At 47.2% G+C, this 23,958-nt stretch overlaps 1 pseudogene; it reads left to right on the forward strand.

Moving 5' to 3' along the window:
- The first annotated feature begins 8,111 nt into the window (after positions 1 to 8,111).
- On the forward strand, positions 8,112 to 23,598 carry LOC144119985 (uncharacterized; annotated as a pseudogene).
- The last annotated feature ends 360 nt before the right edge of the window (positions 23,599 to 23,958 follow it).

Raw genomic sequence — 23,958 nt, forward strand, 5'->3', positions numbered from 1 at the left:
GTGAGAAAGTGTGGTCATTTGGAAGCTTTGTTTTTAAAACGCCATGATAAACGCGTGTTGTGAAGTCGTGTACATATCCTCTAAAGGCGTTCTACGCTTTGTGTGTTTCCCCGAATCGCGCAAGCTTCTCGTGAACTGCGACATTATACATTCGACATGAATCCGCGTGTGCTACATTTTCGTTCACACTAGACAGCCTAGAGAGCATTTCCTGAAAAAGCGATTCTCAAACTCCATGGAAAGCGCACGAAATAGAACCACACACTAGCAGGCGGTGCCGTAGACGATACCTCCGGCTGCCTCCGGTGTCCGCCAGCGCTACCTACGTGTGTTATCACGGTGCTAGTCGTCTGCTAGGGTGCTCAGTTCGTTTACCGTGCTGTTTGAGGACTGTCTACAACATAAACCTTGCTATCGTTTGAATGGCCGTATTTGCGAGGCAATACTCCCTTCTCGTGTTAGACTACGCGAGAAGCTTGCGCGATTCGGGGAAACACCTAGCAGATAGAGCGCTTCTTGGAGGCATGCCCGGCTTCATAATGCACATTTATGGTTGCATTTTAAAGAGGTAACTTCGAAATAACGAAGCGTACTTTAGCACGCTCTTCGTCAAAGCAGCCGCCAACTGGTATCGAACGGCCGCCTTCACGGGTGCTCTGTCAAAGGAGATATATAATTTGGCAAGCTTTCCATCGCCTTCAAACTGACGCTTCTTTCTTTCAGAACCTGTTCTAGGATACATTTGGTTGTTCTTAATGAAGGGACGACGGACGACATCATAGGTTCACTGCAAAATCATAAATCTGCTTTGAAAATTTTGTTTTCACGTATTCCTAGGGGCGCTAAGCTTAATTTTCGCCTGAAGTCGTAACCGCCTGCCACGAACCCCCGCTTTGTTTGTAAACACGGTGTTCCTCTATAAACAATTTGAAGGATCCTTACATTCTCTTTAGAGAGCAACAGTGGTGGTAACGCGTGTATGCCGGCAAAAAGAAAAGAAATACATTATGAAGATAACCCCACATGCACAGCGTAAAGAAAACGTTACGAATACCTCTGCACCGTGTAACATATATACAGATTGGAAAACGGCACAAGAGCAAGAAAGGGAGTTATGGCATAGTGTAACGCCTCAGCATTGCATAGCCCACAAACAGGAGCAGGGATGTGGGGAGCAGGGAATCAGTAATCGTCCTTGGGTGCCTTCTATAGGTTTTCGAAAGGCATACTGAATGTGTGCGCTACCATCTTTTTCTTGTCTTCATCCCTTGCAGAAATATGCGGAGAGCAGTCAAATCGGGTTTTCCTAGTGTTTAGGTAAAACTTAGCTTTTGTGGCTTTAACTGTTCTTTTTAACCATATCGGCGCGCTCCGAGATGGCGTCCTTTACAAGAGGAACTTCGCCCATAACACGGAAACCTTTCTTCTGGTTGTGCCATCCGAACTCCGTTCAGAAATCTTGCACGCCTGCCACGACGAGCCATCGGCTGGCCATTTGGGTGTTACGCGGACGTATGCCCGCATTCGAGCGAAGAATTACTGGCCAAAGTTGCTCTCATCAGTCCAGCAATATTTGAGGACCTGCCGTGACTGCCAGCGACGAAAGACACCACCAGTTAAACCCGCAGGGCTTCTCCAGCCCATCCCACCGCCTACAACACCTTTCCAAAAAGTGGGCATGGACTTGCTGGGCCCATTCACATTGTCTTCCTCTGGGAACAAATGGATTGTTGTGGTGACGGACTACTTAACGCGGTACGCCGAGACACAGGCGCTCCCCCACGCTAGTGCTGCAGAAGTGGCTCAGTTTTTTATGACATCAATCGTCTTGCGTCACGGTGCGCCATCAGTTGTCATCACGGACCGTGGAACCGCCTTTACGGCGGCATTAATGCAATCTCTCTTCGAACTCACCAACCCCAGTCACCGGAAGACAACAGCCTATCATCCCCAAACAAACGGCTTGACTGAACGCCTCAACCGGACGCTTGCAGATATGCTTGCTATGTATGTCGACGTTGAGCATCGTACGTGGGACGAAGTTCTTCCTTATGCAACCTTCTCTTACAATACGGCAGAACAGGAGACTACCTGTCTTACACCTTTCCAGCTGGTCTACGGACGGTGTGTCACTACCATGCTGGATGCTATGCTACCCGCTGCTCACAACGACAGAGACATCGGCCCCTACGCTGACGTTGACACATTCGTCCAGCGGGCTGAAGAAGCCCGCCAACTCGCAAGGTGCCGGATTCCACATCAACAACAACTCGACGCTGGTCGCTACAACCTCCGACACCGATGCGTTCGGTACGAGCCCGGCGACTCTGTATGGGTATGGACACCTGTGCGCCGCCGCGGACTCTCCGAAAAGCTTCTCCGACGCTACTTCGGTCCGTACGAGGTGGTTCGTCGTATAAGTGATGTCACATACGAAGTTTTTCCGCGGGACACGACCTCCTCACCACGTCGGCGCCATCCGACCGAGACTGTCCACGTGGTGCGCATGAAGCCCTACCATGACAGGCTGCTACCCGCCGCTTTACCAGCTTAACAGCTCTCTGTATTCTCTGCCGTCCGCCGTCTATACCGAACATTACCTTTGCTGTCCGTGTTCATTTCCGGCGTCGGCCCGCCGCCTTGATGGAGGGGGTAATGGCGCGTGCTCATGGGAGCGCGCCGACGATGAAGACGAAGTGTGCGTGTGCCGGTGGACAAAGACGAAGTGTGTGTGTGGTTCGGATAGCCATCTTGTGAGTTCCCTGCTGTGCGCTGGACTTCGCTGAGACTGTGATCTGTGCCGGTCCTGTCTTCGTTACAATATACAGTCTGCGTCACCTTTGTGAACGTCGCTTGAGCAGCGCACTGCCCTTCAAACAAAGCGACTCCTAAAGCCTCCGCAGGAAATTTCTCGCGGTCATGTTTGCACTGAAGTAGAGCTGCAGATGCCTACAAGTCAGATGGACGCAAGCACATCACCCGAAAACCATGGGCTGCTGCTCGACCGCTCTGAAGAGTGACGTGTAGGCTGTATTCGGCAAACACTTTCTCACACACTTTTCTTTATCCTGACAATGCCTTGTCAGCGGGCCGTGGTAGCCCCGCGCATGTAACTTGGAGTGGTAAAAAAAGAATAAAACTTATTTTTTCCCGAAAAGCACTAAATAAAGCCCACTTCGACAGCGATTAAAGATAAGACAGCATTTTTACTTCAAATGGGAGAGTGCCGAATAATAAGACAGGTAGGATTTTTTTTAATACTCCACAAAAAATATACGGTGTAAAGCTCGCAACTTTTTCGCGATTTTCATTTTAAATGTACTGAGGCATCAAAGAACAAGAGTTTCAAAAAGCTTTGACAGCGCTGCCTTTCTTCTATAAGTTTCATCATTAGCCCCACTGCTTGCTGTTTCTACAAAAGCACTGAGCGCACACATTTTTTTCAGTAAAATTCTTCAAATCACTTGAGTATGCGACTGCACGTCCCTTAATGGGCAACCGCGCATACGTCGTTTTCCAACATCGTATGAATTAGCTGCACTGGAACGTGTTTCAGCGAACAAAACATAGGCAGCAGGAAAGCAAGGCCCAAGTCAAGTATCTCAAGGTAATCCGAAGCCCGTGCTCACCTCACCCGCTTACGTCAAGTCTCTTCACCAACCCTAATTGGATCCCCGCGGATATTTGCGTGAGCTTAATGAGGTACATAGCCAGGTTGTTTGTCGCACAACGCTCATGTGTGGCGTCCGCACGAATGTCTGCAGGGATATGCATAATTGCGGCCTTGAGTTCGAACTTCTGAAGAAGGCGGTGCGGCTGGCGGTAGTCATGAAAACATATACGTTTACCTTTTTTCTTTGCGGAGGTATGTTTCTATAAGAAATGAATTAAAGAAGCTTTGGCTAAAGCTATGCGCAAGGGAAACACGAGTCTGCTTTGTTGTGCTTGGGAAACAGGTAGAACGTTGTGTAACAACAAAAGAGGCAAAAGTATACCAATGACACACAATTTATGCGCGCTTCTGCAGTTTGTATAGCCAATCTAAGTTTTAAAAAAAATATCTTACAGGCATGAAGTGCAAGCGCCCGGCTATCGCACTCAATTTTCGTCGGCATTCATTAGCTTTGGAACACCTGAAACAGCTTCTCGAGGGTGAAGGGGGGCGCTGCGAGCAGCCGAAGCGAGCGGACGCACGTTGCATGAGCTCCGCGAATTTCGAGCTTTTCGAACCGTTCAATCCCATTGCACCATCAAAATCTTGGTTGAAATCAACGGCGGATCAGAAGAGGACCACTTGGACACCAAATTCAAAACGGTGGGACCCATTTTTTTATTTTACCGGACTTTGAATTTTCCACGTGGTCGGCCGCACGCTAGGATTAGCTAGGCCTAACACAAGTACGGGGGTTCGCGGGCTCCCCGGCCTCGGCCCGAGGTGATATGCAGCCCGGAATGATGTCCCGACCTAGTAACCAACCCGGGAATCAACGTGTAATGGAAGGATCGACCAGGGATTTTGCCGAAACCCAAGAAATGGAGGAAGACTACCTCGACGCCGCCGGGCCCGGACTCGTGGAGGGCCGAGGCGGACAGGAGGCAGGCAGACAAGCCCCGATGTGCAGCACCCGGTTAACAAGATAACCGGAGGAAGAAGGCCATAACTGGGAGGTCGCCATGTCCAAGCGACAGAAAAGGCGCCAACAAGACAGCGAGCGGAGCGGCCATACGGCGGCTGTGCAAGGGAATGGAGTATCCCCAGACGGAGCGCGGAGCACAGCTGGCGTGCCAGCTGCGGCAAAGCAGAGAGGAGCAATGAGGAGAAGACGACCTGCGCTCCCGAAGGACGACCTCAAGATAGTCCTCAGGCCGAAGGGGCTCATCGTAAGAAATTTACAGACCCATCAAGTGGCTCGAGCGGTGGTAGCAGCAACCGGATCGAGGTGCAAGGCGGAAGATTTAATCATCAGACTACCCAACGGCTCAAACATTATTATCGTGAGCACGGACAATGAAGAAGCGGCCCAGCTCGTGAGACACATTACCCAACTCACGTTCGGGGACCGCACCTACGCGGTAAATGCACACGTGGTAGTACCGGAGGACACGCAGCGTTGTGATCCATAGCGCAGCAACAAAACAGGGGACAAACACAAGCGCTAACGCTGTTAGCGCTTGTGTTTGTCCCCTGTTTTGTTGCTGCGCTATGAATCACAACGCATACCCACTAGCCCGAACCATCAGCAAGGCGGAAATTTGGGCGAGTTGGTAAGTGTTCACTTTCGCTCTCAGCGCAACACGAACGGGACGCAAGACGAAGGACTAGCACAAACATCACCCGAACCATCACCTTGTTAAGACACGCAGCGAGGAGTCATCCATGGCGTGGACCCAGGTACCTCGCCAGCGGAGCTCAATGCAAATTTAAGAGTACGGACGCAAGGAGTCAAGATCCTCGCCACCCGCATGCTAGGAAAGACTAGCACAGCAGTAATCACCTTTGACGGCCCCATAACCCCGAAGTAAGTACTTTACTACGGAGGGGAGATGTGGTGTTATCCATATCGCCCAACAAGACAAGTCTGTTACATCTGCTGCCAGCAAGGCCATCGGTCCGACGTTTGCCCGAACCCCGAGATCAAGGCTTGCAAGCAATGCGGCGAGCAAAACCCGGCGGAAGAACATCAATGTACGCCCAAATGCCTGATCTGCGGAGGAGACCACGCGATAGGCACGAGGGACTGCAAGCACCGCCTCAAGACAGCCGAGGAGCTGCGAGGACGACCGACACAGAAGGGCCAGCGGCGCAGCCGGAGCAGGAGCCGGAGCCGCGGGCGGTGGCCGAGGTGGTTCAAAGAGGAAGAGACGGACCAAACCCAGGGCCGGAGCGGAAACGAACAAAAGTCGAGGAGCCGAAACCGCAACCGCGGCAGGAGCCAGAGCCGAGGCGCCAGCAGGGACCTGTCCTGCCCACCGCTGAGGAAGCAGAACGGCGGCCCGGGCCAGCGGCAGGGGCAACCACAGCAACAGCAGAAGAGCGGCGTTAAGTTGAGCTGGGGAGCCGGCCCTCCCAAATCACTTATTCCGCACTCGGGGCAAAGCACTAACAACAATAACATGCAAACAAATAACGAGATGAAGCTAGCCGAGGAAAACAAGGCGCTCACAAAAGAGCTAGAATTATGACGCGAAGAGACGAGGCAGCTGAAAAAGAGAATAGACGACCTAATAAGGGAAATGCAGTGGCAAAGGCAGGCAGGGTGCTCGCCGAGAGATCACCACCGCCGCCAGCCGAGCAACCCACACAACAGTCAGAAAAGCAAAGTTTAAGACATGAGATGAAGAACTTTATGGCAACAATGCAAAGCCAAATACAACAAATACAACAGAAAGTAGCGCTGCAGGATCAAAGCTTCCGCACCTACGTAAAAATTCACAATACGCAGAAAACCATAAACGACGCCAGAGATAGGCTATACAACGAGAGGAGATTCGGAAGAGAAACCCAAAGTACAAACACTAAGAACAACACAACATGGCAGAACAAAACCAACTAGAGCTGTGTCAATGGAACTGTGGGGGCTACCGGCGTAAACAGGGGCTCCTACAGCAGTACATCAACACGAAAGAAACACCACCAGACATTATCATGCTTCAAGAAACCAACACTACACCCACGCTAAAAGGGTAAACATGCCAGGAAAGCGGACGCTCCACAACCCTAATCAGTAACAAGATAGTAACCATAGCACACCAAGAAATTGAGGGTACAAAGATAGAACACGTGATAACAGAAATAATTCCCAAAAAGAAACGAAGGGTCAAAAGCACCTTCATAGTAAATCTCTACAGCCCCCTCCCCCCCCCCCCCTCCAGACAAAAGGACGGCGACTTCGTTAAGCTTTTCGCTGAAGCGAGTAGGCTAGCCAAGTCGAACATCCTAATCATAGCAGGGGACTTTAATGCCAAAAGCCCGAGCTGGGGATACCAGAAAGCCGAGAGAAAAGGGCAGAATATATGTAAACCAGCAGGGGATAGGCTGCAAGCTCTTAACAGATGAAAACCAACCAACAAGGCAGGGTAACAGCGTCAGCCCAGACACGTGTCCAGACCTAACCTTTGTTAAAGGAGCAAAGCAGGCCGAGTGGGAGAACATGCTGGAAAACCTAGGCAGCGACCACCATATCATAAGAACCACGATAGAGGCAGAAAACGTCAAGAGAAAGATCGGCACGGTGCGCCTAACGGATTGGGACGCATTTCCAACACAGGCGACAGCTACAAGGCGAGATCACCTCGATAGAGGAGTGGTGCCAGCAGCTAAAGCAAATAGAAGAAATGCACACGCAAGAAGTAGATAGAACGGAACAAGTGCCGGAGGTGGACAAGCGGCTACTCGGGCTATGGGTGGCAAGACTCGGGCTCACCAAATGATGGAAAAAACAGAAGCTGAATAAGAAGCTCAAGAAGAAAATAGCGGAAATCACGACTCAGGCGGAGGAGTACGCGGCACAGCTAGCCAGACAAGGGTGGCAACAGTTCAGCAGCTCGCTGAACGGAACACTCAGCACGGTTAAAACGTGGCGCATACATAAAGCCCTTATGGATCCCACAAAGACTAAGGCCGAAAGCGGAAAGGCAATCCAGAGACTCGTACACCAATACGAGGGTAACGACGAGCAACTACTCGAGGCGGTACGAACAAAATGCTACTTCAAGAACGAACACGAAGGCTACGACGGGGAATACCTAGGAATAGAGAACCCCGACATGGACAGACCCATAACACGAGAGGAAGTCACAGCGGCAATGAGGGCGATAACCAAGAACACGGGAGCGGGAGCCGACAGAATCAGAAACTCCCTGACACGCAACCTCAGCGACGAGGCGACGGAACAACTAACAGCATACCTCAACACACTGTGGAAAGAGGGAAGAATCCCAGACGAATGGAAGCACGCCGTAGTGGTGATGATCCCTAAACCGGGAGAGAATCTGCAGGTAGAGAACCTCAGACCCATCTCTCTCACTTCTTGCCTGGGGAAGCTCTACGAGATAATCATCACGAAACGGATCCAACTACACCTAGAAAACAAAAGGCTATAACCGCCAGCATGTTTGGCTTCAGAGCAAACCTATCCACACAAGACGTCCTCCTACAGATCAAGGAGGAGGTCCTCGAAACAGCACCCAAAATGGGCGAAAACATAGTCATGGCCCTCGACATAAAAGGGGCCTTTGACAATGTCAGCCACGCAGCCATCATAGAAGGGCTGAATAACGCCAACTGCGGAAGAAGGACCCATGACTACGTGAGGGCCTTCCTGACCAACCGAACGGCCACAGTAGGACTTGGGGACTTGAGAAGCGATATCTTCACTACCCCGAGCAAAGGAACGCCACAAGGCTCCGTCATCTCGCCCATATTATTTAACATAGCGATGATTGGTCTGGCCAAGAAACTCAGCAAGATCGAAGGTATACAACACGCAATGTACGCAGATGATATTACAGTCTGGGTCAACCAAGGCTCCTTGGGAGAAAAAAGAGAGAAACTTCAAGAAGCAGCAAGCTGCGTGGAAGATTATGTTAAAGAAAGGGGACTAGCCTGCGCCACGGAGAAATCCGAGCTCCTGAGAGTAGGAAGACGCCCCACCCAAGCAGAGCTAGAAGTGATGCTCGAGGGACAAAACATACCAGAGAGAAACATGATACGAGTCTTGGGCATGTGGATCCAAGGAAGTAATAAATGCAGCCACACGATCAGCCTGCTCCAAAAGTCACCGGAGCAGGTGAGTCGTATGATAACCAGGGTCTCCCAAAGAAGATACGGAATGAAAGAAGCTGATACGATAAAACTGGTCAGAAGTCTGGTGGTCAGCAGAGTCACCTACTCGCTCCCGTACCACCCCATGAACAAACAAGAAAGGGAACAAGCTGACACGCTCTTGCGAAAAGCATACAAGACGCCGCTACACCTGCCTAGAAACACGCCAAACGACAAGCTGCTGCAGCTGGGGCTCAGCAACACCTTCAGCGAACTAGCGGAAGCACAGCTCTAGACGCAGAAAATCCAGACCCCGAACGTCAGCCGCCGGCCGAGCACCCCTAAAGACGTTAGGTTACGACATGGAAGGACATTTTGATCGATCCGCCGTTATCCCCGACAACATCCGTAAAACCCTCCTAGTCTGTCCTATACAAAAGAACATGGACATGAATCTCCACGCGGCTAGAAGACAGGCGCGGGCAGATTATGTGGAACGCCATTTGGCTAAACTAGAAAACACATTGTACACGGACACAGCGCTTTATCCGTGGGATAAACGCACAAGAATAATCAATGCCGCCGCAGCAGTCGTGGATTACGCTGGCAAACCGATCACATACGCAACCCTACCGGGCCACACGGTAGCAGAGAGGGAGGAAGTCGCCGTTGCACTAGCGGCGGCCGAAGGCTATCGGAGAAACAAATCACTAATCATATTAGCAGACTCAAAATCCACATGCAGGAACTACGCGCAATGTAGAGTCTGCAAGGCGGCCCTAAGAATCCTCCTCGAAACAGGGCCCCCTAGCCAAAAAGTAACCCACAAGATACTCTGGATACCGGCACACACGGGGATAGCGGAAACTCAAGGGTGGACAGATTAGTTTGCGAGATCACGTTCCGAATTGAGCTGTTGGAGACCCTAGAGAACCCTACCATAGTGGAGCCAGTATATGCGGAGCTGCTAAATTGCTACAGAGGACAGAGGCTCAAGTACCCTCCGCCACACAACTCATTAACACAACAAGAACCAGTGAATTGGCGGAGACTGCAAACAGGAACATTATTAAACCTATACATTCTACACAAAATGTACCCTACACAATTCAGGGACATGCCCGTGGTGCGGGGCAACCCCCACGCTATACCACATTACATGGGAGTGCAAACGCAATTATGCATTCCACAAACTCAAAACCCCGAGTGCGTAGCAATGGGAGGGTCTGCTCACCAGCAGCGAGCTCACAGCCCAAAGGACCCTTGTGCAGCACGCATGCGAAACAGCAAGACTCAGCGGAGCCCTGGAATAGGGGCCCGACCTTGCGAGGAGGCCAGACGTCAACGATGACGACGACGGCCCTCCGCTAATCTCATTGAGATATCAATAAATGTGTTTCTCTCTCTCTCGAGAATGAAGGGCGACGGATGTGGGACAGTAACACTTTGTTTTTTTGTACAAAACGAACTACATGAGCTTAGACTGCCAAAGTGCTTCGGGCTTTTGGAATGCGAACAGGGAGCACAGGACTGTTTTATGCATACCAACCGAGGCTGCGCGCATCTCCAGCGGCACAATATTGTCACGATCCTTTTCGCGGTGCTTTCTTTCTGCTCCTTACAATTTGTCAGGCCCGTCTTCGATATCGGAGCCGGCGGATCGCATTACTTGTTTAGCTCTCAGTCAAGACGTCACAAGTGCTAACTATACCAATGGTAGGAAGGGAAAATAATTAATCAGGAGAAGATTATCTTCACAATATACGGCGCTGTGTATAGACGTCTCAGTTTGTTTGTTTCTTAATATCCTTAAGAGACAATGAACCGTCTTGCGTAATTTTCTGCCTTGCAAGATAAAAAGCTGGTTTTGGGATTCCAGTACGTAATGCACGCTGGTTAAGTCGTTTCTGCGCACTGAAAGCACACGGTGTTACCGAACAGGATTCCCTTGCGCTGAAGTCGTGTGTTCCATCTCTTGCGAGATCGCCGGGTTTTGTTCGCATGCGCGGGCGGGTGGACACACTCAGCAAGGGAAGTAAGGCAGCTACTTAGGCCATGGCTAAAAAAACACGATCAGAAGAAAAAGAAAGCAGAGAGATCTTGGGCTCTGTATCCCGCCGCTTCTTCGTTGTGTTTGCCGAAAGATAAGAACGACGCGCCGGCGCAGTCTTTCATTACGCTGACTAAACGTCTGTCTGCAAGCCTGCAGTTCATTTGGGAAGGCCAGCCTGTTGGTGCGGTGTCAGCCGTAAGCGCGCGGGCTTTGCGACAGCCTCTGAATGGTGCTACAGCTGGGCATGAAAGGCGGTGCCCTCTTTCGGTAGCAACGGTGGAACATTACACGGTCAAGAGAAGACTGCAGGCCAGTGTGCACACGGCTGGGGTACCCCGGCTGACGCGAGATAAAGAAAAGGAACTGACACAGATCGCCGAAATGAAACAGGATCACCATAGCTGACGATCGCCTAGAGCCCGCATGCATCTCTTTTACTTCGTAATACTGCTCGGATTAGTTATTTGAAAATTATTTTTAAACTTCTAGATCGCGCGACCGGTGCGAAAGGTTTTGATTAGTGTGTTATAGAGCATCACAAAAAATTGATAATGGCGCAGTTTCTAAACGATAGCTTTACTCTGACCATCTTGTTTGTTTGTTTTTCTGTTATCTGCTCTCGCTGACGAGCTTCTACGGAGACCACTCGAATCTGAGCGCGCAGGGCGTTGAAAACACGCTTTCAGCGAGCTTTTTGGGTTTCGCACCTTATCTTGATGAAAAAAAAAATACTATCGCAACAATACTACTCAAGGAACATACTGTCACCGATGCTCTACAACTTCATAACTGATACCTCTTTACTATATCTGCCGCTTTAGACGCTTAATAATCAATCAATATTGAATTATATTAATTAAAATTTATTTTCTTACAGGCTACCTCTAACAGTTCTGTTTCTCTTTTTATTTGATTACCGCGACATGCGTTAGATTTTTTTAAAATAAACTTTTGCTCATGTTTACCAGGACACCCTGAACAGACCGAAAAAAGCTGAAGGCTATTAAGGCATTACTAATACCCACGAATTCCTACCATCAGTTTTGGGTGCACAAAAGTTCCACGAAGCAGCCGAGTCAACCATTCCGTCGGATTACCCTCGAAACAAAGACGACGCACCATCTGTTGCAACAGTTCTCGGTTCACCGCGCCCTTTAATTGTGTCGTTAAGGTGACGCCAACTGAAAAGCGCAGCCAAGAGCGTTCACGACAGATGTCACACCTCAAAAAAAAAAAGAAACTAAAACTGACTCGATGGTTACGATTCTCAGTAACGCGAATTTTCAGCACAGCTGCTGAGGTATTTGCATTTCGCAATAAATTGAGCCAGAGAATTTGAGAGAGACATGCGTATATTGACAGTTATATACCACTCTTGTTATTTTCCAGATATACAGCACACTTCAAACACGAGTTCTCTCCCAGTCCTGGATAGTCGTGAAGAAAGCCTTGTGACTTGAGAAGTGGCAGATGTGTTCAAGGTGTTGGACGAAGGTCTGATTCTGAAAGAAGAGATCTGTGTATTTGTTTTTGGTGTGTTCACAGCACTGGAAGGAGTTACCGGAGAGACAAACGGGACGTTTCTGCGGATGAGTGGCATGAGGTTATCGTTTGTCGTCACACCTACGTTAGTTTAATTTATGGGGGTTTATCGCCTCAAAGCAACTCGGGCTACGAGAGACGCCGTAGTGAAGGGCTCCGGAAATTTCGACCACCTGGCGTTCTTTAACGTGCACTGATATCGCACAGTACACGGGCCTCTAGAACGTCGCCTTCATCGAAATTCGACCGCCGTGGCAGGGATCGAACCAGCGTCTTTCGAGTCAGCAGGCGAGCGCCACAACCACTGAGCCACCGCGGCGGTTTCCATGCCTACATTTAAGTCCCCTACTAACAACATTGTTGTGGATCGATGTGTGGTTACTGCGAAGTACAAGAAGTCCGCGACATATTTGAGCCGTACACAGTAGAGCACAGCACGGGCTTCATTTTAGGGTCCCTCTGAATTGTCGCTTTACTGAGCCTATCCCGGCCCAGTCCCGGGGCCGCTCCCGACAGCAGTGCAACAAATGAATTGCTCAGTGTGTGCTGGTGACGCATACTACACGAGCACAAATGTTGTCAAAGGCGCTCAAACGCAATAACCCGCGAACAAACTCACCTGGAAAACGAGAAAACGAGAGAAGATGAGGTGAGTGCCCGTTCGCTGTCGTGAACAATGATATATCTCACGTGTACGTAGCTCGGAAGAATCCGTCCCGACGTGGCAATGCTGCTACGGAAAAATTGTTAGCCCCCGAAAGTATAGCTACAACTACAACCATCTCCTGGTGTGGGTATTCGGTATTCGACAGGAGAAGACTTAATTCTTCCTCTCCATCAGATATTGTTATTGCTGGGTTGGGTTCTGTTGTGCTGAAGTTTAAGACTACTGCCCAAAGCAAAGCGTAAAACGACTGCAACAAGGATGCTGTTCGGCCCGAAGCGCTCGCAGCATGTGAGCTTCGAAAACATCGCGGGTTCGGGAGGTTTGCGGGGCATCGAAGGCCGTTTCCCCGAAACACTTTCGCCGAGCGTTATTCTGACCCGGGTGAGTCAGTCTCAGAGCTGGTCACAACCACCCTTTATGCCATGACTCTTGATTGGGCATCCTAAGGCATTTTAACTAGTTCAAACGGACAAGGACAAGACCTGTTCCCCCACCCATTTTTTTACTATTACTTTAATAAAAAACCACTACCACCACCACTACCGTGTGTTGTGCGAGGTCAGTGCACGTTAAAGATCCCCAGGTGGTCGAAATTATTCCCGAGCCCTCCACTACGGCACCCCTCTCTTCCTTTCTTCTTTCACTCCCTCCTTTATCCCTTCCCTTACGGCGCGGTTCAGGTGTCCAAGGATATATGAGACAAATACTGCGCCATTTCCTTTCTCCCAAAACCAATTACTATTATTATTATTCGCCATTATTGCGCACTCTTGCATTAAGGAATCATGACTTTGGGGGGTGTTAGTTATATGATCTATTGCATAAGAATTTTCTGTCGAATCGCCTTGGAAGGCTTTCAGTTATGACTGAGAACAAGTTGCGCATATTGTCAGTCTTTTTTTCTCGACTCGCCAGGCAAAGCTTGCGCTGGGCGAATTCTGTGAGTGGTCGTCATACTCGTTTTGTTGTTGCCTCGAATGGCAAAAATTGTTTGTGTCGTAGACTACGTCTACATGCGTACGGAATGATGCCCCTGCATGGGGCTCCACAAAAAGAAAAAGAAAGTTAGCTGCGGTTAAATTAATTTAACGTAAAGTGCGTTCCGTCTGGAAGTGGCACTTCTATAAAGCGTTCGTAAACCAATAAACGTTGCGGCCTGTTGCTGCAGTGCCGCTTGACTGAGACGAAGGCGTTTCTTGTGGATAGACAGAAGTTCTCCGCAATAAAACATCAATGAAGAAATTCATTAAGCTACACAAAAAATTTATGTGGATTAGCCCAGATAATTCAGGGAATACCAAGCGAAAGCGAGATTGAGGTCTCCAGTGGCCCACGGAGCCGGTTGTGCGCCTTTCCTTTCCTGAAAATGAACGGTCTTTGCAAATTTAAAGATCCCCAGGTGGTCGAAACTATTCCGGACTCCTCCACTACAGCTCCTCTCTCTTCCTTTTTTCCTTTTTAACGTCGTTTTTATGATCTTTTAGGCGCTTTTCGAAGTTAGCAGTATCTCCAATGTATACGCAGTAACAGTTGGAGCAGAGAATGCTGTAGACCACAGCAGGATAGTTTTCTTTTGGAAGAACGTCCTTTACGTTGACCAAAGCATGTCGCAGTTCTCTTGCGTGCCAAAGCCTCACTGATCCCAGGGGTTTGGGGAACAGCGGCACGTTTCAGGAGGGAAGACAGCAGTTTCACGTTCTGGTCGACACAGCTGTCTTTCGACCAATGCCAGGAAAGACGTCGGATAGTTATTGCGTGAATGCTCTTGCCGCGCTATGTCAAAGTCATTTGCCCGTCTTCAGGACAACTGCAAATGTGTTAGCTCTTTTTTAATACGGTGGCAGCAACCGATCTCTTATGTGAGGCTGGGTGGACAGATCTAAAGTTGAGATAATGCCCCTTGTGGGTGGGTTTCCTAACAATGCTGAATGATAGTTTGCCACTATCGCGTTTTACCAAGATGTCTAGAAAGGGCAATGCACCGTTCGCCTCAACCTCGGCGGAAAAATATATGGCGTCCTCTATGGAGTTCAACAGCGACGAAAAGTCAAGCAGAGCGTCTTTTTGAATCCATTTTCCGTTATAGCTATCCGTTACCCCTGCCTCTCCCTTGTATACTATGTGATATTATTCACGACAATAGCTTACTGACTAGTCCAGCTGCCCATTATTGTGAAGGTACACTTTTCAAGTAGCTACTTAATACAAAAACGAGCATTACAATTACCAGCCTGATCAAGTTTGACCCCCTTGAGCATAAAGTGTCTCTACATACCCACTTCAGGCAGCTCATTATTTTTTTTGCTGAACATCCAAAGCACACCAGGTAGACTAACTGCTTCCACTGATTGAAATAACTCTGAACTATGCCTAAACAAGTCTAATTGTGGTTATTTGCAACAGGTCGCAAGAGTACTGATTGCTGTTGGCAGGAATCGCGAGGTGTGCAGCACAGATGCAAGACAGAAGCATAAATCACCCTCTGTGCTGCACCCTGCTTCAAGGCGCATCACACAAAGAAGAATGAGAGAAGGAAAAGAATTTGAGTTTGAGATGTCATGATGAGTACATGAGTTCCAAGGAAATATGAAGTGAATTTTATGCATCTTGTACAACAAAAGTGTAGCATTCCTTCAGTGAAAGAACTCCTCAGGGCATTGTTGGCAAGGAAAAAAATAACTTCAGTACGGTATTATAAATAATAGGTTGTCAAGAATCAATTGAAAGCAGTAAAGGAAACTGCAGGAGACCAAGTAATACCACAACTCACCGTATAGATACTTAGTCTCCACTGGCGAGTCACTTGACTTCCCCAAGGCATCTCGTCATCGCTGAGTCCATAGGGCATTCCTTTGTAGCCTGCGCCAACAATCCTATTCTCTTCGTTGACGATCAAACAGCCAACCTGTAAAGCATTTAAGTTGCTCATTAAAACAGGCAAAACAGTAAGCCTACAAATGAAAATCTGCATATGAGTTGTAGCCTCCAAAAGTGTATTCTGGAGAACGCCATGATTGTCCCTACCTGATCTGTGTTTGCTCTTCTTCAATGCGTATCTTTCAAATATCTCTTTTGTTCTCACCATTAGCACTAAAAAAAGACACTATTAATGGCAAGTTCAACTGCCAAGGCAAAAATAAAACACGTTCACAAGTCTTTTAAAAACAATTAACACTATCATGTGGTGTGAATGCCTGAGTGTGAGCACACTGTCCATGCTACAATTCATGTACAGCACGTACAGCAGTGAACACAGTTGCAATACCAAGAGATAGCAGTAAACCTCTTGGATTCAGAAGCAGCAGTTAGATTAGTAGAAAAATGATTCTTCCAGACAGCCGTCACTAGGGCGCTGAAAAAAAGCACAGAGACATGGATGAAAGAAAGAAAAACATAGGCACTGACTGACAGCTAGATGTATTTGCTCATTTATTTTACTTGTGCTTCAGCAAAAAAAATGCTTTTATTTGTTTGTCAGCCTCTTTTTGTTTTATTCATCCACTCCTCTCTGCTGTTTTCTACTTTCAATCACGAACCATCTAGCCCACCTTGGTTCCTTTCTGCAGTCATAACTAGCAATTCACCAAAGTCATATCCACCACAGCTCCAATACAACAAATCCGTATTTGTATGCAAAGTTCAATGTCTCAAAGCAATATATTGGCTATGAGGGATGCTGTAGTGCAAGGCTCCAGATTAACTCGGACCATCTGCAGTTCCTTAATGTGCGCTGACACTGCACAACACACGGCCGTTTTTGCATCCTTAGAATTAAAGAAAAATTATCAAGGAGGCTTTACTGTATTAGCTAAAAGCTTTGTACCAACAGGAGCATTTTTTAACCTTCCTTTTGAGAAACTAAAACTTTTGAGAAATAAGCAGAAATATCTGAAATGTGAACTGACCCTGACAGATTATTTGTAAGAGTTAATCCTTCGTATTTGTAATTGTCAACTTCCAGAATCACACTATTGCCAAGGTAATAAGTGAATATACTGGCACGTTTCTTTCTCCTGACACATAGTAGAACCGTTTTTTCCCAAGTGCCTCGAGAGTTGCCTGTATGGAAGCACGATCTATGCACAAAATCTTTTCAAAAACTGCACAAATCTGCAAATAATCTGACTGAAGCATAGTGTGAGCCATTGAACTACTGCAGCCAATCACCATTTGATATTCTATAACTCTGTAACATCGCAAAGAAACAGTGAATCAAACAGAACATAGCCCTATGCAGGATAAACGCCTGGAAAATGTGTTTACAATTCAAAAGCTCACTGCAGTGCCCAGCAGTCTAAGATTGTGCTACTATTCTCCAGTGAACTGAGGTGCTGTCGGCAAAAGCTCCTCATGAAAAAGTAGGCGCCAACAAGAAAAATGGGCTTGAATGCCTATTCCGAAAATGGTACTTAAAATCTGTCAAACACATCACAGTAAACCAACTTATGCAACTTTTTGCGCTCTCTGTGGCTCAATCGTGTTTGCATTCCGAGTCTTTCCATAGAGTAAGAACTACTTCGCCATGAAGAGGAACATCAATCTCATGCGCAAAACAAAAATATGACGACACAAAACCAAGCACGTTTTTAGAGCATTCCTAAAGCATATGTTCCAACAGTACAACAGCCTAGGCTGATTAGTTTGCTATTAGTTAGTTTAACATTTTCACTGATGGTAATGTGTACTACCCTCACTGCTGATCCTTGATCTGCTAATCCTGCAACATACAGGTATATCAAAATGAGTGGAGGTGATTTCACCTTCAATCTTTTGTTGTGAGATACGTGCGACTGCATGAGGCATTAATTCACTGTACGGAATCAAAACTTGTAGGTGTTTTCCATTTTTTACTTCTCATGTTTCTAACAAAACTCCCCCATTCTCTGCAGAAGTTTGGCATTAAATGTTGAATAAAGTTGTGTTCAGGAAAATTTTCATTATCGGAGGGGTTTAAATACCTAGGGTTTCACTTTGAGAAGGAAACCTCCGTGAGGTGATGCAGGGTGTGATGGGGAAAGGGTGCTAGGATGGCTGTGAAGGAGGATTAACCAGTTGACCAGCAATACAGCAATAAAGAAATACCTCAGCTCAACAGAAACGAATTCAGGGGTGGGGAGGGTGCAGAGATAGCGAACATGGACTTGAAAGGCTGTGTGTTTATGCATCGGCAGCTGCCGCAGGTGGCATGGTATGACTGGTTCTATTGAAATGGAAAAACCTGCTACTTTAAAAAGCTTTCTTCATTGCAGAACATCATAGTGTTGCTAATAAAATTACCTTTTGAATGATACAATGAAAAAAAACAATATATGATGCTTACGAAAGAAAAATCTGTGATTGGCAAAATCTGAAAGATTCACCGAAAAGTCACGAAAATATGAAACATATCCTGTCAGAAAATAGAAGAATAAAAAATCTAGAATACAAGTTGTGTGCTTTACTATGTCAAAAACAAGTGTTCAGCTAGAGACCTCTTTATGCCAAACTTTCTGATCAGCAAAAAAAAAATCAATTGCTCGTGAGCATCGCTTTGGGCTACTCCGCAGTGTAGCGCCAAAGTGGAACCCGGGCCGTCTTGCAGATAACTGTGTCCTCTACACTGCTGGTGGCAGTGGCACAAAGTAGTGAATCTTCTCGGCAATGGCGAGAACGAAAATTACCGATGAGCAGCTGTCGATAGTCTGGGCTGGGAGAAGTAATCATACGAATGAACGCCACCTACAGAGTCAAGCTTCGATGCTGTGATTATGAAGACACTGTTGCTGTTGAGCAGGGTTAGTGCGAAATTATGCCACCTTAGGCACCATGCTTGAGCAATCACTCTGTGTTGACAGGTTTTGTGCGAGGTTAAAAGTATTCCCTCATGCATCTGACGAAAAAAACGGCTCCAAAACTGCAGCACAGCCCTTCGGCAACATAATGAATGACGCTACATGTCCAGAAGCAGCCCTGATTGCTCAGAATACATTTCGCGCCATCATTCAAATTGCATGGTTTTAATAGGCGCCGTTAACAGCGAGTTCAAGTGTGCTTACATCACCCAGCACACGGGCATTTTTGCATTTCGCCTCTACCAAAATATGGTCACTGTGGCCTGGATTCATTCCCATGACCTTTGTATCAGCAGCCGGATGGCAAAACCACTAAGCCACTGTTGCAGGCAAATGGCATTTGAAACGCTTGGGCGGCACAGGTAATCATATGTCACGACCAGGTGTGTTTATACCTGTGTATTAGGGTCTTTGCTGCGCATTGCTGCCAAGTAAGTTGAAGACATGAAGTAGTCCTGCCATGAAAGGTAGTCGCTTCGCTTTATGCATCGTTGCCTACAATTTGGCTCGCAGATTTTGAGAAATCGGGCTGCGCAGTCACCCCTGCAAGTTTTGAGAAAGCATACAGGGCATGTCATGAACCTCGACTAAGCATTCTATAAACGAAAATTAGTAATCAGATCAGACGCTAATAAGCAAGCACCACTGCTTTAGACAACCGGGACATATCTGCCAATAAACTCTCCATATAACATCAGCTCTGCTTTCATGCGCTACTGTGTTTCCTTTATTGTATCATGCAACAATTTATGCCACATAAAATCTCCTGTAGAATGGTATACAGGTAAATTTTCTATCAAATAATGAAACACCAAGGATTATTACACATAGTGGTAGAAAATCATCTGTCAAGAAGACATTTTTTGGGATTCTATTAAATAAGTTCTCTATAGCAAAGCTTATGCCAACGCATGGGCTGGCATATGAAAGAACAGATCGCTTATTATTACCAAGGCACGAGAGCTGCACGCAAACAGCTAAGAAGCTTTGTTGGTCACCGAGTGACGATACCACCCATGATGCCGTGGAAGTTTTGCACAGATAATAAGCTGAACAACAATAGCATACCTTAGTGCTCAAAGTGGAAATAGATTTTTAAATGAATGCCGCAACTAAGCTCTCTTTAAGATGCACCTATGGCTGTCACACAAAATGCACATCACGTACTGAACCGCAATGACTTCCAACATTTCCAATTGTTCCTCTTTTGAATATTGTGACAGATATAAGAATGAAAATGTTGTTACGATAATATTATATCAGCATAACACTTCGCACTCCCTCATTTAGATGCGGAGGTATGAAACAGCCTTGCGCTGTGCTTTACCAGGGAAGATGAAAGTCACACAGGCGGCCGAAATGAATTCAGAGCTCTCTCTCCCATAGACACAAATGCACACACGCACACTGCGCCGACGACAGACCAGACGCCGCCCACCTCGTCAGTTGTGCGCATGCGCGGAGTGACGTCAGGGTACACAGCTGGTATGCGCGCCGCGCGCCTACGTTATGCTAGCTTTTCGAGCCTTTATCGTGGCGGCGCCTAGGCCACCGTGGCAGTAAAGTCCCTCAATAATATAAAAGTAAGGAAAGGCTTTGATACCGTCAGTGCTGGGGTCACTTGCAGCACGTGACCTTGCTCCGCCCCTCCGCCGCCATGAAAGTTCCCGCGCGCGCGGGCAGAGAGCTCGCGTACAGTAGCTGAGGGCTGCAGCGGCATCGCCTGTTCTGCCAGCGGCCCGCAATCTTCTCTCTTCAACAAATTCGATAGAGTACACGCACATTGCTGTGCTAATTAGGCTCTAGAAAAGGCCATAATGTCTTTCTGCTGTTCGATTGGGTGCTTAGTACGGACAGAAGACGGCAAGAAATTATTTTGCATCCCGCGCGGGAAGCAAAACTTGGCTGGAAGAAAAGTGTGGCTACACAGAATCGGCCGGAAAGACTTTGAACCTTCGGCAACTGCCCGACTATGCGAGGTAAACAATGTTCGTGACACAGAGGTTCTAGAGAAAGGCTGCACTTGCGCGTGCAGAGCTGCGACAGTATTTCGCGCGCGCACGTGCTGAGGACCAAAGTCCGCCGTGAATATCACTGCATTCTTTTTCCCGATTCTTTTCCTCGATCTCAGTCAGTAAGACATTGCTACAGTACAGGCATTGTGCACTATTATGCACATTAAGCAATTGTCCCGTCTTCGATCTCCAAGTTAACTGGACCCCTTTCCTTCCCTCTTCCAATCTATCAGACTACATACTATTTCCACTGCTTTTCCCGCCAAAAATTTCCTGTATCCAGTAATTAACCGCCTGTGTCTTGGCCACTCCCCCGTAGTGGGTATGTGCCAGCAACGTCTGAGGCCTTCCTTCCTTCCTTCCTTCCTTCCATCACTGCATTCTAACGTAGCTCACGCAGTCTTATATAGCGTGCAAGTAAGGCGTTAAGGAAGCGCGAAAAAGTCGCTAACAAATATGCGAATTGCGTTTCTTGAGATAATACAAATAAATTTTAGCATTCATTTCTACTTTTGGCGTTTTTTGACAGCTGTGTTTCCATGCGCATTGTTAAACAAGCGCGTTAAAAAGTGAAAAAAGAAATCGATGCTCAATTGCTATGAGTAATCCAATGCGAATAAAATGCGCTAGCATTCTGAAGGACCAGCTTTTAATTTTGCCTCGCAGGAGATCGTGACGGAGTGCTCTCTTCTGTGGACTGATTCGATCGCGCATTAAAGTTGAGGAAGGCGACGATATCTCGAGCACAGCCCGAGAGGCTGGCAGTTTAGCACATGTGTGCTGTGAATGTATGTGAAATACAGATCTGGACAAAATCCGAGTGGGATACTACTGCTAGCAAACTCATAAATGGTTTTCACTTCTGTTACAGGACCACTTCACGGAAGATCAGTTCGAGCAGATTATTTTAAAGAATACCGGGAAAAAAGGTAAAGCCATTTGCGACGCCAAGCATCTTTTTGCACCGACCAGCTGCCAAGCCGTGAAAGCCACCCCTCAGAAGAATAAGAGTGGATAGTGCTGGTATGTAATACATTGTGTTCATTGGGTCAAATTTTTGAAGAGAACTTATAGCCTTCAAGCCAAACACGCTATACAAACTACTCTTCAGCTCTATACTTCAGTTGTCATGTTTCATGGTTTTCCTGTATCCTGCGCAGACACCCCTATAGTCGAGCCAAACATACAGGTGGACTTCAGATCTCGACCTGTGGACACTGAAATTGGTAAGCTTTCTTAGCTGTACTCTCACAATTTTTCCTGTTAGCATTTTTGTCTTCATGCTCTTCTTGTGTTCACATGCAGATGAAACATGTGTACAGACAGCACAGCGATAGGCAAAATGTATATTCTGTACTTATTATTTTTTTCTCGTCCAGTGTATGCTGCAAACTCTCTCATGTTTCATGTACCTGTATCCACGGGCCATCCAAGCACAGAGGCTGCAGTTGTGGGTCAAAGCATTTGACATCCTGCATGTATTTTCTCTACATGAAATACTAATGCACCTCTACAATGCGGGTTGTCATATTGCCGTGTTCTCCGCGCAGGTACTTCTGACGTGCAATCAGCCACAGAGATGGGTGTCGGTTTCCCACAAGAAAGTATAGAAACTGGTGAGTTAAATATTCTTCTTCCATTTTTTCAGTGTTCCGTCATCCACTGTTTTTTGCATACTGAAGTATGCAAGGTGACACAAGCTTTTTTTTTTGCTTTCCCAAATTATTATCCTGCAGTCAAAACATTTCCTTTCTGTTGTAATCATCAATACATTTTAACAACCCTGATTGTCAGACATTAGTGCAAAGTGAGGGCAAATAAACTATGTGAAGAGCACAGTCCGAAAATAACATTCACGGATTCTGCAACTTTTCCAGTACGCTTCTATATGCATTCTCTTTTCTTTCATATAAGTTCATTCACTGTCAGCAACATATTATTTCGAACGCTGTATACAGCTGCTCTGCATCAACTTTTGGTTCGCTCTTACAGCCCAACTGATACAAGAAGCCCTGCAAAAGAGAATAGCGCAGCTTGAAGCTGAACTCCAGGCGACACAACGAAGGCTTCGTCTTACTCAAAAGCAGCGGTTGCAGGCACTAAAAGAAAATAAGCACCTCGTTGCCGGCCTGACTAATTTTTTGAATGAGGACTAGGTTAAATGTCTAAAAATGGCAGCAATGAAAGGAACACAATGGACGTAAAAGACCATTATAAAGGCACTGAAAGTGAGAATTTCCAGTGGAGCACGTGGCTATGAACCGGTCAGGGAGCTTGGCCAACCTCTGCCAACAGAACGCACTCTAAATCGTCACCTGGAAGGGTACAAGTTTGCACCAGGTTTGCTGCAGGAGATCATGGAGTCACTTGCACTTAAGGTAAGGTAAATAGACACATGCTCATGACAGCTCACCTATGTCACTATTAGAGAAGCTCTGTTCACGCTCACTAACCCTTTCCTTCTCACAGGTCAGCCTCATGTCATCTGAAGAGTGGCATGCCACTTTAATGCTGGACAAAATGCAGCTTACACTAGGCTTGTTGTACAACCCATCCTTAGGAAGAGTGCTTGGAGCCCCCACCATCCCGCTTGCAGATGGAACACTGACACTTGAATGCCTTGCCACTCATGGGCTGGTGCTTATGATCGGGGGCATCACAACTCACTGGAAGCAAACAGTTCCTTACCAGTTTACTGGGAATTCACTCCGTGCCAAAACAGTTAACGACATAATAATTGACATTATAAAAGCATGTGAGGCAATTTCTCTAAAAGTAGATGTCATAGTCACAGACATGAGAGGAGGAAACCAAGCCATTTTGAAATTATTCGGTATAGTCGTCGGCAAACACAGAAAGCCTAAAACCTCGTGTCCCCACCCATTTGATGCATTTGGGCCGCTTTTCTTCATGGCTGGCATTCCTCATCCCCTTAAGAACCTGAGGAGCCACTTAACAAAAGGCCAGAAGATATATCTGCCTGAAGAATTAGTGAGAGAAAAAACAATTTGCCAGGAAACGTAGTGTCAATCGAGCCTATCCAGACATTGATCAAAACTGACACCAATGTAGAGCTAAAGCTGGCG

The sequence above is a fragment of the Amblyomma americanum genome, chromosome 1, assembly GCF_052857255.1.
Source record: "Amblyomma americanum isolate KBUSLIRL-KWMA chromosome 1, ASM5285725v1, whole genome shotgun sequence".
Classification (NCBI taxonomy): domain Eukaryota; kingdom Metazoa; phylum Arthropoda; class Arachnida; order Ixodida; family Ixodidae; genus Amblyomma; species Amblyomma americanum.